Genomic DNA, 13,957 nt, shown 5'->3' on the forward strand with positions numbered 1-13,957 from the left:
ATTCCTAGTACAGAGAGGGAGACACCCTTTCAAATGGAGATTTACCTCATAAATTCCCCTCACAGAGGGAAACACTACTTGGTTTCCTGAGCTCTTGTGTGCTTTTTTTAACCCTAACTGTAACCCTAACCCTACCCTAACCCTAACCCTAACCCTAACCCCACGGTGCTCAGGGTCTAGGACAGGTAGAGGGAGAATTTAAAAGGTAGAAGGCAGAGCGTTATGTTGGGGTGGGTTCAACATCCACCCCAGTAAATCAGAAGCAGGAGGTTAACATATCCTGGGGGGAGAGAGACCCTGTGGACAGAGGTCCTGGGGGTGCACTGATCATAACCCCCTGAGGTCTTATGTGCCTGTCTGACAGGAGGTCCTATATGTGGGCCACCTGTGCGTGAGGGGGTCGAAGTTGGGTTTGGACACAGAGTTGATGAAATGTGCTGGTACCTCCCTTTGTGGAAATGTTTTCGAATCACAGGGAAGCTGAGAGTCTTCTGGATGTTCTCTTTGTCAAGAAAAATAAATAAGATATAGGAACTTGATGGACACATCCCTAGTGACTGATGATATCCCATCTGCAAATAGACAATGTAACTTTCTCATTTGTTGGCTGCACTGAGAATATGAGAATTCAGAGACAGAAAAAACTTGAAATGTCCCTTGGGGCAGCTGAACGTCGTGGAGAGGTAATTCTCAATCCCAACCGAAACCACCTTCCCTGCCACCCGCTGCACCGGCTCCTGGGACTAGTCTCTGAGCTCCCCTACAGCCCAGCCCCTCCTGTCTCCCTGCAGAGAGGTTTGTGTCTGGGCTCACACTGACTTCCTCTCACTGTCTCTTGCACAGTAATACACGGCTGTGTCCTCGGTGGTCACAGAACTCAGCTGCAGGGAGAACTGGTTCTTGGACGTGTCAGCAGTGATGGAGATTCGGCCTTGGAAAGCAGGTTGTAGCTTGTACTCCCTGTCCAGTACCCCATCCACTCCAACCCTTCCCCAGGGCGTGGGCAGATCCAATTCCAGTAGTAACTGCTGGTTACAGAGCCCCCGGAGACGACACAGGTGAGGGACAGGGTCTGTGAGGGCTTCACCAGTCCTGGGCCAGACTCTGCAGTGTCAGATCAGACAAGACACCTGAGAACAAGGAGAATCAGTCCCTCTTAGCCACCTGAAGCCACAATCATCCCCATAGACCGGCCCTGAACCTGAGACACTCACCTTGGGGATCCGTCACCAGGCAGAGGAAAAGACCCCACAGCTGCATCTCCTAGACCAGAGCTCTGCCTCCCCCAGAGACCACAGCCGTGCCTGAGGAGAGAGCTTTGAGCTCCCGCTACGCAAGGGTTAGGGTTAGGGTTAGGGTATGGGTACAGGAAAGGGTACGGGTTAGGGTACGGGTTAGGGTATGGGTTAATGTTAGTGTACGGGTTAGGATTACGGTACGGTTTAGGGTAAGGCTTAGGGTAAGGGTTAGGGTTACGGTTAGGGTTAGGGTTAGGGAACGGGTACTGCCGGGGACCAGCCCCAGCTGGACAGGTTTCACCCAAAGGGGAGGACGGAGTCGGCGTGGACAGAGCACAAGACACCTCAGAGGATGCAAGGCTCTGACAAATTTATTTTCAAGATTCCAAAAGCTTTTATACTATAAAGTGATCTTATTTTCAAATTCAACATCCTCTTTCCCATACCAAAAACTCCCCCACATAGGCCACAAAACAAAGGTGGTTTACATCAGCAAATTAATCAAAACAAATTAGGTAATTTTCCCATCGCCCAGAGTCTCTTTCATCTCCTGTGGTTAGGTACATGTTGGTCACATCTACGTCAGGAACACAGTCTGCGGTTTTTTCATTCTTCTCAGAAGATTAAGGTGTTCTTGTACCTGTACATTCTGCTTGATCAAGCCATAAACTTAAACATATAATTCTATTAGTGATTAACAATATTCAAACAACATTTCATCTACAAATTTTCCAACCCTACCATAATAATCAAAACAATACACATTATTTTTATGCTTCTAAAAAACTATGGGAGCGGGCATTGTACCATAAACTCATTGATTAAACTCACTGTTGCATAAAAACTCGCCACCATACCCAGGTATTTTCCAACATGTTTATAACTCTACTGGGAGGCCATGACTCTCACAATTAAAATCAAAAACTACTGCAAAAATATTCCCACCATTGTATTTCCCCAACAAATATAATCATTAAAGGAGCCGAAGTAGCTACAATTCTTTTCTTGGTTTTTACCCTAACTTGGGGTTTTTCTTAAACCCCTGCATTAAAACTATACATTTTTCCCAACACCAATAACAATCCTACAAAAATCATCTTAGGCAAAGGCAGGGGAAAACAAGGGGAACCACACAGAGGAAAGCTTTGCTTCCACACAAAAAAGCTGTGGTTCACGGAGGAAATGGGAAACAAAGTCCTGCTGCGGCGGAAGAGCAGCTGCTATTGGCCAGGTCTCTTGTCTGCTACCTGGGTTCCCATCTGAGCTGGGCGTGGGAATCGAAGCAGCCATGGGGACAGGAGACCTCCCTCAAAACAGGTGAGGGTTCAGGCCCCTGCAAAGTTGGGGGGGTGAGGGTCTGTGCCCCACCTCTGTTGGCCCCCAAGTTCTCTCCTGATGGCCCCTCTGCGACTGTGCCTGTCTTAGGTTGTTCCTTCCCTGAGGAATCTTACCCGTCTCTGGCTAACCAGCCATCCTCCGGGGCCAAGCAGGGAGATGTGAGGTGTGTGAGTGGGCGAGGTGCAGCGCCCCCAGAGAAGGTCAGTTCTCTGTCACCTTGGTAGCCTATGCCCCCGTGGCCTCCACGCCCAGCACCTGCCCTGGGATTCCCTCGCCAACTGGCGGGGCCCCGGCTCTGGTCACATGTCTTCGGGAACCCAGGTTTCTCCTCCATGGAGAGCCCAGCTTACAGCACTGGGCAAGAGAGACCAATTGCACGGCACCAGCCACCAGGAGGCCTCAACCTCAGTGTGGGCAGGAAAGCCCAGGCACCAGCCTTGGGCAAGGCAGAGGAGAACTTTGCCTCTCCATATTTGTGCCTGATAGCATCAACTTTGCTTGACACTACGGGTCTCGTCTGTGCTGTAACTCAAAGGCACTTCCTATACGGCTCCCAGCAGGGTACGGTTCATGGTACAGGTTAGGGTACAACAATGGGTTAGGGTTAGAGTACATGTTAGGGTATGGGTTAGTGTTAGTGTACGGGTTAGAATTCGGGTACGGCTTAGGGGAAGGCTTAGGGTAAGGGTTAGGGTTAGGGTTAGGGTTAGGGTTAGGCTTAGGGTTAGGCTTAGGGAATGGGTACGGTTTAGGATACAGGTTAGGGTACGAAAACAGGTTAGGATTAGGGTACGTGTTAGTGTTAGTGTATGGGTTAGGACTAGGGTACGGTTTAGGGTGAGGCTTAGGGTAAGTGTTAGGGTTAGTGTTAGGGCTAGGGTTAGGATTAGGGTTAGGGAATGGATACGGTTTATGGTACAGGTTAGGGCAAGACAGCACGTTAGGGTTAGGGAACCTGTTAGGGTTAGGGTTAGGGTTAGGGTTAGGGTAAAGCATAGAGTAAGGGTTAGGGTTAGGGTTAAAGAACGGGTATGGTTTCGGGAACAGGTGAGAGTACGACAATGGCTTAGGGTTAGGGAATGTGTTAGGGTAAGGGTTAGTGTTAGTGTACGGTTTAGGATTAGGGTATGGTTTAGGGTACAGGTTAGGGTAAGACAACGGGTTAGGTTTAGGGTTATGTGTTAGGGTACGGGTCAGTGTTAGTGTACGTGTTAGGATTAGGGTATGGGTTAGTGTAAGTCTTAGGGTAAGGGTTAGAGTTAGGATTAGGGATAGGGTTAGGGTTAGGGAACCGGTACGGTTTAGGGTACACGTTAGTGTATGGCAACGGGTTAGGGTTAGGGTATGTGTTAGGGTATGGGTTAGTGTTAGTGTACGGGTTACGATTAGGGTACGGGTTAGGGTAAGGCTTAGGGTAAGGGTTAGGGTTAGGGAACGGGAATGGTTTAGGATACAGGTTAGGGTGTGAAAATGGTTTAGGGTTAGGGTACGAGTTAGTGTTCGGGTTAGGATTAGGGTACAGGGTAGGGTAAGGTTTAGGGTAAGCATTAGGGTAAGGGTTAGGATTAGGGTTAGTGTCAGGGAATGGGTATGATTTAGGGTATAGGTTGCAGTAGACAACTGGTTAGGGTTAGGCTATGTGTTAGGGTACGGGTTAGTGTTAGTGTATGGGTTAGGTTAAGGCTTTGGGTAAGTGTTAGGGTTAGGGTTAGGGTTAGGGATCGGGTACGGTATAGGTTACAGGTTAGGGTATGACAACGTGTTCTGTTTAGGGCACATGTTCGGGTACGGATTACTGTTAGTGTATGGGTTAGGAATAGGGTACGGGTTAGCGTAAGGCTTAGGGTAAGTGTTAGGGTTAGGGTTTTTGTTAGGGTTAGGGTTAGGGTTAGGGAACGGGTACGGTTTAGGATACAGGGTAGGGTACGAAAACTGGTTAGGGTTAGGGTTCGTGTTAGGGTTAGGGTTAGTGTTCGGGTTAGAATTAGGAAACGGGTTAGTGTAAGGCTTAGGATAAGGGTTAGGGTTAGGGTTAGGTTTAGGGAATGGGTACGGTTTAGGATACAGGTTAGTGAACCACAACGGGTTATGGTTAGGGCACGTGTTAGGGTATGGGTTACTGTTAGCGTACGGGTTAGGATTAGGGGACGGGTTATGTTAAGGCATATGGTAAGGGATAGGGTTAGGGTTAGGGTTAGGGTTAATGTTTGGGAACGGGTCCAGTTTAGGGTACAGGTTAGGGTACAACAACGGGTTAGGTTTAGTGTGCGTGTTAGGGTACAGGTTAGTTTTAGTGTAGGGGTTAAGATTAGGGTATGGCTTAGGGTTAGGCGTAGGGTAAGGGTTATGGTTATGGTTAGGGTTAGGATTTGGGTTAGTGTTAGGGAATGGGTTAGGATTCCGGTACGGTTTAGGGTAAGGCTTATGGTAAGTGTTAGGGTTAGTGTTAGGATTAGGGAATGGGTCAAGTTTAGGGTACAGGTTAGAGTATGACAATGAGTTAGAGTTAGGGTACGTGTTAGGGTACGGGTTAGTGTTAGTGTACGGGTTAGGATTAAGGTACGGGTTAGGGTAAGGCTTATGGTTATGGTTGTTGTTAGGGTTAGGGTTACAGAACGGCTATAGATTAGGGTACAGGTTAGGGTATGACAATGGGTTAGGATTAGGGTACGGTTTAGTGTAAGACTTAGGGTAAGGGTTAGGGTTAGGTTTAGGTTTAGGCTTTGGGTTACGGAACGGGTACGGTTTAGGGTACAGCTTAGGGTTCGACAAAAGTTTAGTGTTAGGGTACGTGTTACAGTATGGGTTAGTGTTAGTGTACGGGTAACGATTATGGAACGGGTTAGGGTAAGGCCTAGGGTAAGGGTTAGGGTTAGGGTTAGGGTTAGGGAATGGGGACGGTTTAGGGTACTGGTAAGGGTACGACAATGGGTTAGGCTTAGGGTACGTGTTAGGGTAAGGGTTAGTGTTAGTGTACAGGTTAGGATTAGCGTACGTGTTGGGGCAAGGCTTCGGGTAAGGGTTACGATTAGGGTTAGGGTTACGGTTAGTGAACGGGTAAAGCTTAGGTTACAGGTTAGGGTATGACAACGGGTTAGGGTTAGGCTACGTGTTAGGGTAAGGGTAAGTGTTAGTGTACAGGTTAGGATTAGGGTACGGGTTAGAGTAAGGCGTATGGTAAGGGTTAGGATTAGGGTTAGGGAACGGGGACGGTGTAGGGTGTAGGTTAGTGTATGACAACGCTCTAGGGTTAGCGTACGTGTTAGGGTACGGGTTAGTGTTAGGGTACGGGTTAGGATTAGGGTACAGGTTAGGTTAAGGCTTCGGGTAAGGGTTGCTGTTACAGTTAGGGTTAGGGAACGGGTACGGTTTAGGGTACAGGTTAGGGTACTTCAACACTCTAGGGTTAGTGTACGTATTATGGTATGGGTTATTGTTAGTGTATGGTTTAGGATTAAGGTACGGGTTAGGGTAAGGATTTGGGTAAGGTTTACGGTTACAGTTTGTGTTAGGGTTAGAGTTAGGGAACGGGTACGGTTTAGGGTACAAGTTAGTGTACGACAACACTGTAGCATTACTGTACGTGTTAGGGTATGGGTTAGTGTTAGTGTATGAGTTAGGATTAAGGTACGGGTTAGGGTAAGGCTTCGGGTAAGGGATTTGGATACAGTTAAGATTAGGGTTAGGGTTAGGTTTAGGGAACCTGTACGGTTTCGGGTATAGGTTAGTGTATGACAACGCTCTAGAGTTAGCGTATGTGTTAGGGTATGAGTTAGTGTTAGTGTACAGGTTAGGATTAAGGTACGGGTTAGTGTAAGGCTTCGGGTAAGGTTACGATTACGGTTAAGGTTAGGGTTAGTGTTAGGGAACGGGTATGGTTAAGGATACAGGTTAGTGTACGACAACACTCTAGGGTTAGTGTACGTGTTAGGGTACAAGTTAGTGTTAGTGTACGGGTTAGGATTAAGGTACGGGTTAGGGTAAGGCTTCTGGTAAGGGTTCCGGTTACTGTTAGATTTAGGGTGAGGGTAAGGTAATGGGTATGATTTAGGGTACAGGTTAGGGTATGACCACGCTCTAGGGTTAGGGTACGTGTTATGGTACGGGTTAGTGTTAGTGTACAGGTTAGGATTAAGGTACGGGTTAGGGTAAGGCTGCGGGTAAGGGTTACAGTTATGGTTATGGTTAGGGTTACGGTTAGGGAACCTGTACGGTTTCGGGTACAGGTTAGGGTATGACAACGCTCTAGGGTTAGCATACGTGTTCGGTGATGGGTTAGTGTATGGGTCAGGATTAATTTAGGGGTAGGGTAAGGCTTCGGGTAAGGATTATGCTTACCGTTAGGGTTAGGGAACAGGTATGGTTTAGGGTACAGGTTAGTGTACGACAATGCTCTAGGGTAGCGTATGTGCTAGGGTATGGGTTAATGTTAGTGTACTGGTTAGGACTAAGGTACGGGTTACGGAAAGGCTTCAGGGAAGTGTTATGGTTACAGTTAGGGTTAGGGTTAGTGTTACGGAACGGGTACGGTTTAGGGTACAGGTTAGTGTACGACAACACTCTAGAGTTAGCGTATGTGTTAGGGTACGAGTTAGTGTTAGTGTACGGGTTAGGATTAAGGTACGGGTTAGGATAAGGCTCTTGGTAAGGGTTACAGTTAGGGTTAGGATTAGGGTTAGGGAACGGGTATGATTTAGGGTACAGGTTAGGTTACGTCAATGCTCTAGGGTTCGGGTACATGTTAGGGTATGGGTTATTGACAGCGTACGGGTTAGGATTAAGGTACGGGTTAGGGTTAGGCTGCGGGTAAGTGTTACGGTAACAGTTAGAGTTAGGGTTAGGGTTAGGGAACGGGTACGGTTTAGGGTACAGGTGAGTGTATGACAGTGCTCTAGGGTTAGCGTACGTTTTAGGGTATGGTTTAGTGTTAGTGTACGGGTTAGGATTAAGGTATGGGTTAAGGTAAGGCTTCAGGTAAGGGATATGGTTATGGTTAAAATTAGGGTTAGGTTTAGGGAACGGGTACATTTTAGGATATAGGTTAGGATACGACAATGCTCTAGGGTTACCGTATGTTTTAGGGTATGGGTTAGCATTAGTGTACATTTTAGGATTAAGGTACTGGTTAGGGTAAGTCTTCAGGTAAAGGTTACGGTTATGGTTAGGGTTAGGGAACGGGTATGATTTAAGGTACAGGTTAGTTTACGACAACGCTCTAGGGTTAGCGTACGTGTTAGGGTACGAGTTAGTGTTAGTGTACGGGTTAGGATTAAGGTACGGGTTAGGATAAGGCTCTTGGTAAGGGTTACAGTTAGGGTTAGGATTAGGGTTAGGGAACGGGTATGATTTAGGGTACAGGTTAGGTTACGTCAATGCTCTAGGGTTCGGGTACATGTTAGGGTATGGGTTATTGACAGCGTACGGGTTAGGATTAAGGTACGGGTTAGGGTTAGGCTGCGGGTAAGTGTTACGGTAACAGTTAGAGTTAGGGTTAGGGTTAGGGAACGGGTACGGTTTAGGGTACAGGTGAGTGTATGACAATGCTCTAGGGTTAGCGTACGTTTTAAGGTATGGTTTAGTGTTAGTGTACGGGTTAGGATTAAGGTATGGGTTAAGGTAAGGCTTCAGGTAAGGGATATGGTTATGGTTAAAATTAGGGTTAGGTTTAGGGAACGGGTACATTTTAGGATATAGGTTAGGATACGACAATGCTCTAGGGTTACCGTATGTTTTAGGGTATGGGTTAGCATTAGTGTACATTTTAGGATTAAGGTACTGGTTAGGGTAAGTCTTCAGGTAAAGGTTACGGTTATGGTTAGGGTTAGGGAACGGGTATGATTTAAGGTACAGGTTAGTTTACGACAACGCTCTAGGCTTAGCGTACGTGTTAGGGTACGAGTTAGTGTTAGTGTACGGGTTAGGATTAAGGTACGGGTTAGGATAAGGCTCTTGGTAAGGGTTACAGTTAGGGTTAGGATTAGGGTTAGGGAACGGGTATGATTTAGGGTACAGGTTAGGTTACGTCAATGCTCTAGGGTTCGGGTACATGTTAGGGTATGGGTTATTGACAGCGTACGGGTTAGGATTAAGGTACGGGTTAGGGTTAGGCTGCGGGTAAGTGTTACGGTAACAGTTAGAGTTAGGGTTAGGGTTAGGGAACGGGTACGGTTTAGGGTACAGGTGAGTGTATGACAATGCTCTAGGGTTAGCGTACATTTTAAGATATGGTTTAGTGTTAGTGTACGGGTTAGGATTAAGGTATGGGTTAAGGTAAAGCTTCAGGTAAGGGATATGGTTATGGTTAAAATTAGGGTTAGGTTTAGGGAACGGGTACATTTTAGGATATAGGTTAGGATACGACAATGCTCTAGGGTTACCGTATGTTTTAGGGTATGGGTTAGCATTAGTGTACATTTTAGGATTAAGGTACTGGTTAGGGTAAGTCTTCAGGTAAAGGTTACGGTTATGGTTAGGGTTAGGGAACGGGTATGATTTAAGGTACAGGTTAGTTTACGACAACGCTCTAGGGTTAGCGTACGTGTTAGGGTACGAGTTAGTGTTAGTGTACGGGTTAGGATTAAGGTACGGGTTAGGATAAGGCTCTTGGTAAGGGTTACAGTTAGGGTTAGGATTAGGGTTAGGGAATGGGTATGATTTAGGGTACAGGTTAGGTTACGTCAATGCTCTAGGGTTCGGGTACATGTTAGGGTATGGGTTATTGACAGCGTACGGGTTAGGATTAAGGTACGGGTTAGGGTTAGGCTGCGGGTAAGTGTTACGGTAACAGTTAGAGTTAGGGTTAGGGTTAGGGAAAGGGTACGGTTTAGGGTACAGGTCAGTGCACGACAATGCTCTAGGGTTAGCATACCTGTTAGGGTAAGGGGTAGAGTTAGTGTACAGTTTAGGATTAAGTTATGGGTTAAGTTAAGCCTTCCAGTAAGGATTACGGTTATGGTTAGGCTTAGGGTTAGCGTTAGGGTACTGGTACGTTTTAGGGTACAGGTTAGTGTACAACACTGCTCTATGGTTAGCATACGTGTAAGTATTAGAGTATGGGTTAGGATTAAGGTACAGTTTAGGGTAAAGCTTCGGGTAAGGGTTACAATTAAGGTTAGGTTTAGGGTTAGGGTTAGGTAACGGGTACGGTTTAGGGTACAGGTTCGGGTATGACAACGCTCTAAGGTTAGCGTACATGTTAGGGTATGGGTAAGTGTTAGTGTACGGGTAAGGATTAAGGTACGGATGAGGGTAAGGCTTCAGGTAAGAGTTACGGTTACGGTTAGGGTTAGGGTTAGGGAACAGGTACGGTTTATGTTACAGTTTAGGGTACGACAACACTCTAGGGTTAGCGTACGTGTTAGGGTAATGGTTACTGTTAGTGTACGGGTTAGGATTAAGGTACGTGTTTGGGTAAGGCTTTGTGTAAGGGTTACGGTTACGGTTAGGGTTAGGGTTAGGGTTAGGTTAGGGGTACGGTTTAGGGTAAATGTTAGGGTACGACCAAGCTCTAGGGTTAGCGTACGTGTTAGGGTATGCGTTAGCATTAGTGTAAGTGTTAGCATCATGGTACGGGTTAGGGTAAGGCTTCAGATAAGGGTTACAGTTACGGTTAAGGTTAGGGTCGGGGTTAGGGAACGGGTATGGTTTAGTGTACAGGTCAGGGTACGACAACGGTTTAGGGTTAGTGTACGTGTTAGGGTATGGGTTAGTGTTAGTGTACAGGTTAGGATTAGGGTACATGTTAGGGTAAGGCTTCGAGTAAGTATTAGGGTTAGGGTTAGGGTTAGGGAACAGGGATGGTTTAGGGTACAGGTTAGGGTATGACAATGGTTTAGGGTTAGCATACCTGTTAGCATATGGGTTAGTGTTAGTGTATGTGTTAGGATTAGCGTACGGGTTAGGGTAAGGTTTCGGGTAAGGGTTAGGGTTAGGGTTAGGGATAGGGAACGGGGATGGTTTAAGATACAGGTTAGGGTACGACAATGGTTTAGGGTTAGCGTACGTGTTAGGGTATGAGTTAGTGTTAGTTTACGGGTTAGGATTAGGGTACGGGTTGGGGTAAGGCTTCGGGTTAAGGGTTAGGTTTAGCATTAGGTTTAGGGTTAGGGAACAGGGACGGTTTAGGGTACAGGTTAGTGTATGACAACGGTTTAGGGTTAGCGTACGTGTTAGGGTATGGGTTAGTGTTAGTGTATGGGTTAGGATTAGGGTATGGGTTAGGGTAAGGCTGTGGGTAAGGGTTAGGGTTAAGGTTAGGGTTAGGGAACAGGGACGGTTTAGAGTACAGTTTAGTGTATGACAACAGTTTGGGGTTAGTGTATGTGTTAGGGTACGGGTAAGTGTTAGTGTACGGGTGAGGATTAGGGTATGCGTTAGGGTAAGGCTTTGGGTAAGGGTCAGTTTTAGGGTTAGGGTTAGGGTCAGGGAACGGGGATGGTTTAGGGTACAGGATAGGGTATGACAACGGTTTAGGGTTAGCGTACGTGTTAGGGTATAGGTTAGTGTTAATGTACGGGTTAGGATTAGGGTACGCGTTAGGGTAACGCTTCGGATAAAGTTTAAGTTTAGGGTTAGGATTAGGGTTAGGGTTAGGGAATGGGTACGGTTTAGGGTACAGGTTAGGGTACGACAACAGTTTAGGGTTAGCGTACGTGTTAGGGTATAGGTTAGTGTTAGTGTACGCATTAGGATTAGGGTACGGGTTAGGGTAAGGCTTCGGGTAAGGGTTAGGTTTAGGGTTAGGGATAGGGTTAGGGAACTGGGACGGTTTAGGGTACAGGTTAGGGTACGACAGTGGTTTAGGGTTAGCGTACGTGTTAGGTTACCAGTTAGTGTTAGTATATGGGTTAGGATTAGGGTACGGGTTAGGGTAAGGCTTCGGGTAAGGGTTAGATTTAGGTTTAGGGTTAGGGTTAGGAAACGGGTACGGTTTAGGATACAGGTTAGTGTATGACAACAGTTTAGGGTTAGCGTATGTGTTAGGGTATGTGTTAGTGTTAGGGTTAGGGTTAGGGTACGGGTTAGGGTAAGGCTTCGGGTAAGTGTTAGGGTTAGGGAACAGGTACTGTTTATGGTACAGGTTTGGGTACGACAATGGTTTAGGGTTAGTGTACGTGTTAGGGTATGCGTTAGTGTTAGTGTATGGTTTAGGATTAGGTTTTGGGTTAGGGTTAGGTTTAAGGTTAGGTTTAGGGTTAGCGTTAGGGAATGGGGACGGTTCAGGCTCCATTTTAGGGTACGACAACGGGTTAGTGTTAGGGTACATGTTATGTTATGCGTTATTGTTAGTGTATGGGTTAGGGTTAGGGTACCGTGTAGTGTAAGGGTTAAGTTAAGTGTTCGGTTTAGGATTAAGGTTAGGGTTAGGGTTAGGGTTAGGGAACGGGTGAATTGCAGTGCCCCTGTGCTCCATATAAAGTGATGGAAATATCCAATGGAAGTGTTAGAAACATCTTATTTTACCCGAGCCTCATACACTGCTATATGTTAATTACAGTTTTGCTCACACATGTGTTAATTGAAGTTACAATGTTGTCAATTTCTGTTACTGATCCACCAGAGTGGGCCCCAACATGGCTCTCCTTGCCCAGTGTCTTTGGAGCCAACAGATTGAGACTGAGTTTGGTTCAGAAGCAAGTGAAACTCTATATTTTCTTCAGAGAATGGAGAGATGAGAACGTGCACTGCCCCACGGGCTGTGGGCTGAGCTGCTGTGTAGGGATCCCAGCAGCATCAGCGGGAGGGAGGAGCGGAGCTCTTGAGGGGTGGGTTGGCTGCAGCTCAGGCTCTATGTCGCGGAGTCTGCATGGGGCCCAAGGAGCTGAAGTGTCGACCCAGCCATTCTGCATTAGGAAATCGGGTCTGAAGTGCCGGGTGTGGGACCTCTGCTTGCGGGACCCTAGGAGCATGTGAAATTAGACAAAGCACAGAGGAAAAAAGATTAGACTTTATTTTATTGCCCAGATTCTACTTTTATCTCCCAGGAATTTTTCATGGGCTTTGCCGGTGACGAACCACTCCTCTGCCTTTTGTCCCATTCCTCATTCTTGGGGCGCTGTGGGTGCAGACCCCTCTTCTGTAACTGCTTCGTGCTGAGTTGGGAGTCCTCATACTCGTGGGGAGGGGCAGAACTTCTCCCCAGCAGCCTCTAGGTGAGGTTGATTTTCCCCAGGCCTCCTGCCTCACTGCTCGTCCGCCTGAGCGCCAGCATTGGAAGTGATATAGATTCTAATGACTTTTAAGGGTCCAGGAGAGAGATGCGCAGAGATGCTGGGGTGGCCGGTTTTATTCCGCCCCACATTTGTTTGGCCACCTTAGGCTGACGGTTTCTGCCAGCCTAGATGCTCTGACCAGTAGTCTGTGCTTTCTTCAATTAGGCCCCTAAATTAACGTACAAACAGCACCAGATGTCAGAGCCCTGCCCGCTCAACTCCCAGACAGTCCAGGCCCGGTGGTGATCCAGGACCATGACGGCCACTGAGTCAACGGCCTTTTCAAGTAGCCAGGAGTCCAGCCGCTCTCATTGGGCACCGTCACTGCGGTGTCTGTAGGCTTTTCTATGGTGACAGCATGATATACGGTTCCCCTGACAAGCTTATTAGCTCCTCTCTGGGTGCAGTAAGTCCTGCAAGCAGTAGTCTGCTCTTTTGGGGCACACTCTTGTTGTTTTCTGAGAGAAGCTCCAGGTCAAGTGATGGTCACACGAGTCGTCATGGGGGCCCGTTTTCCCCGGTTGTCTCTCTGGAGGTTGGAGTTGGAGGGCCTCCTCACTCGAGGTCAGTGTGCCCACAGAGCGACCCCTGCAACTTCAGGGCATGGTGGGTAGTTAGGATAACCACGTGGGGTCCTTTTCCCTTAGGAGGGAGCTGGATTTGCGGGCTGCTGATTTCCAGGTTCTTAGATACCCCCAGTACCCTGGCCGGATGGGGTGGTGGGCCAAGCCATTGGTGACTGTAGTTTATCCTACCTGGAGGGCATTCTTGCAGTGTTCCATTTCAAGTGGTCCCAGTTTTTGCACTAATACTCCAAGGGCGATTCACATTCTATGGGGATGTAAAGTTCAAAGGGTTTAGCTAAATTAGGGAGTTCCAGGGCAAGGGTCTGAATTGACTGCTCTTTGCATTCTTGAAAGGCTGCTTCTGGATTCTATTCGAAAGGATCATCATCTTTTCCTTTCAGTGTTTCATATAGAGGCCCATCTATTTGACTGTAGTTCGGGATCCAGATGCAGCAATCCTCGGCCTCCCCAGGAACCCCTAAGCTGTCTTCTAGTTTTAGAAGGGGTAAGGCTGCAAATGGCTTCTTCCCTTTCCTGGGATGGGCTTCTCCGACCTTCTGTGAGAATGAAGCCCAGGCAGGTCACCATAGTCTGTGATATTTGA

The sequence above is a fragment of the Grampus griseus genome, assembly GCF_964374135.1.
Source record: "Grampus griseus genome assembly, chromosome: 13".
Classification (NCBI taxonomy): Eukaryota; Metazoa; Chordata; class Mammalia; order Artiodactyla; family Delphinidae; genus Grampus; species Grampus griseus.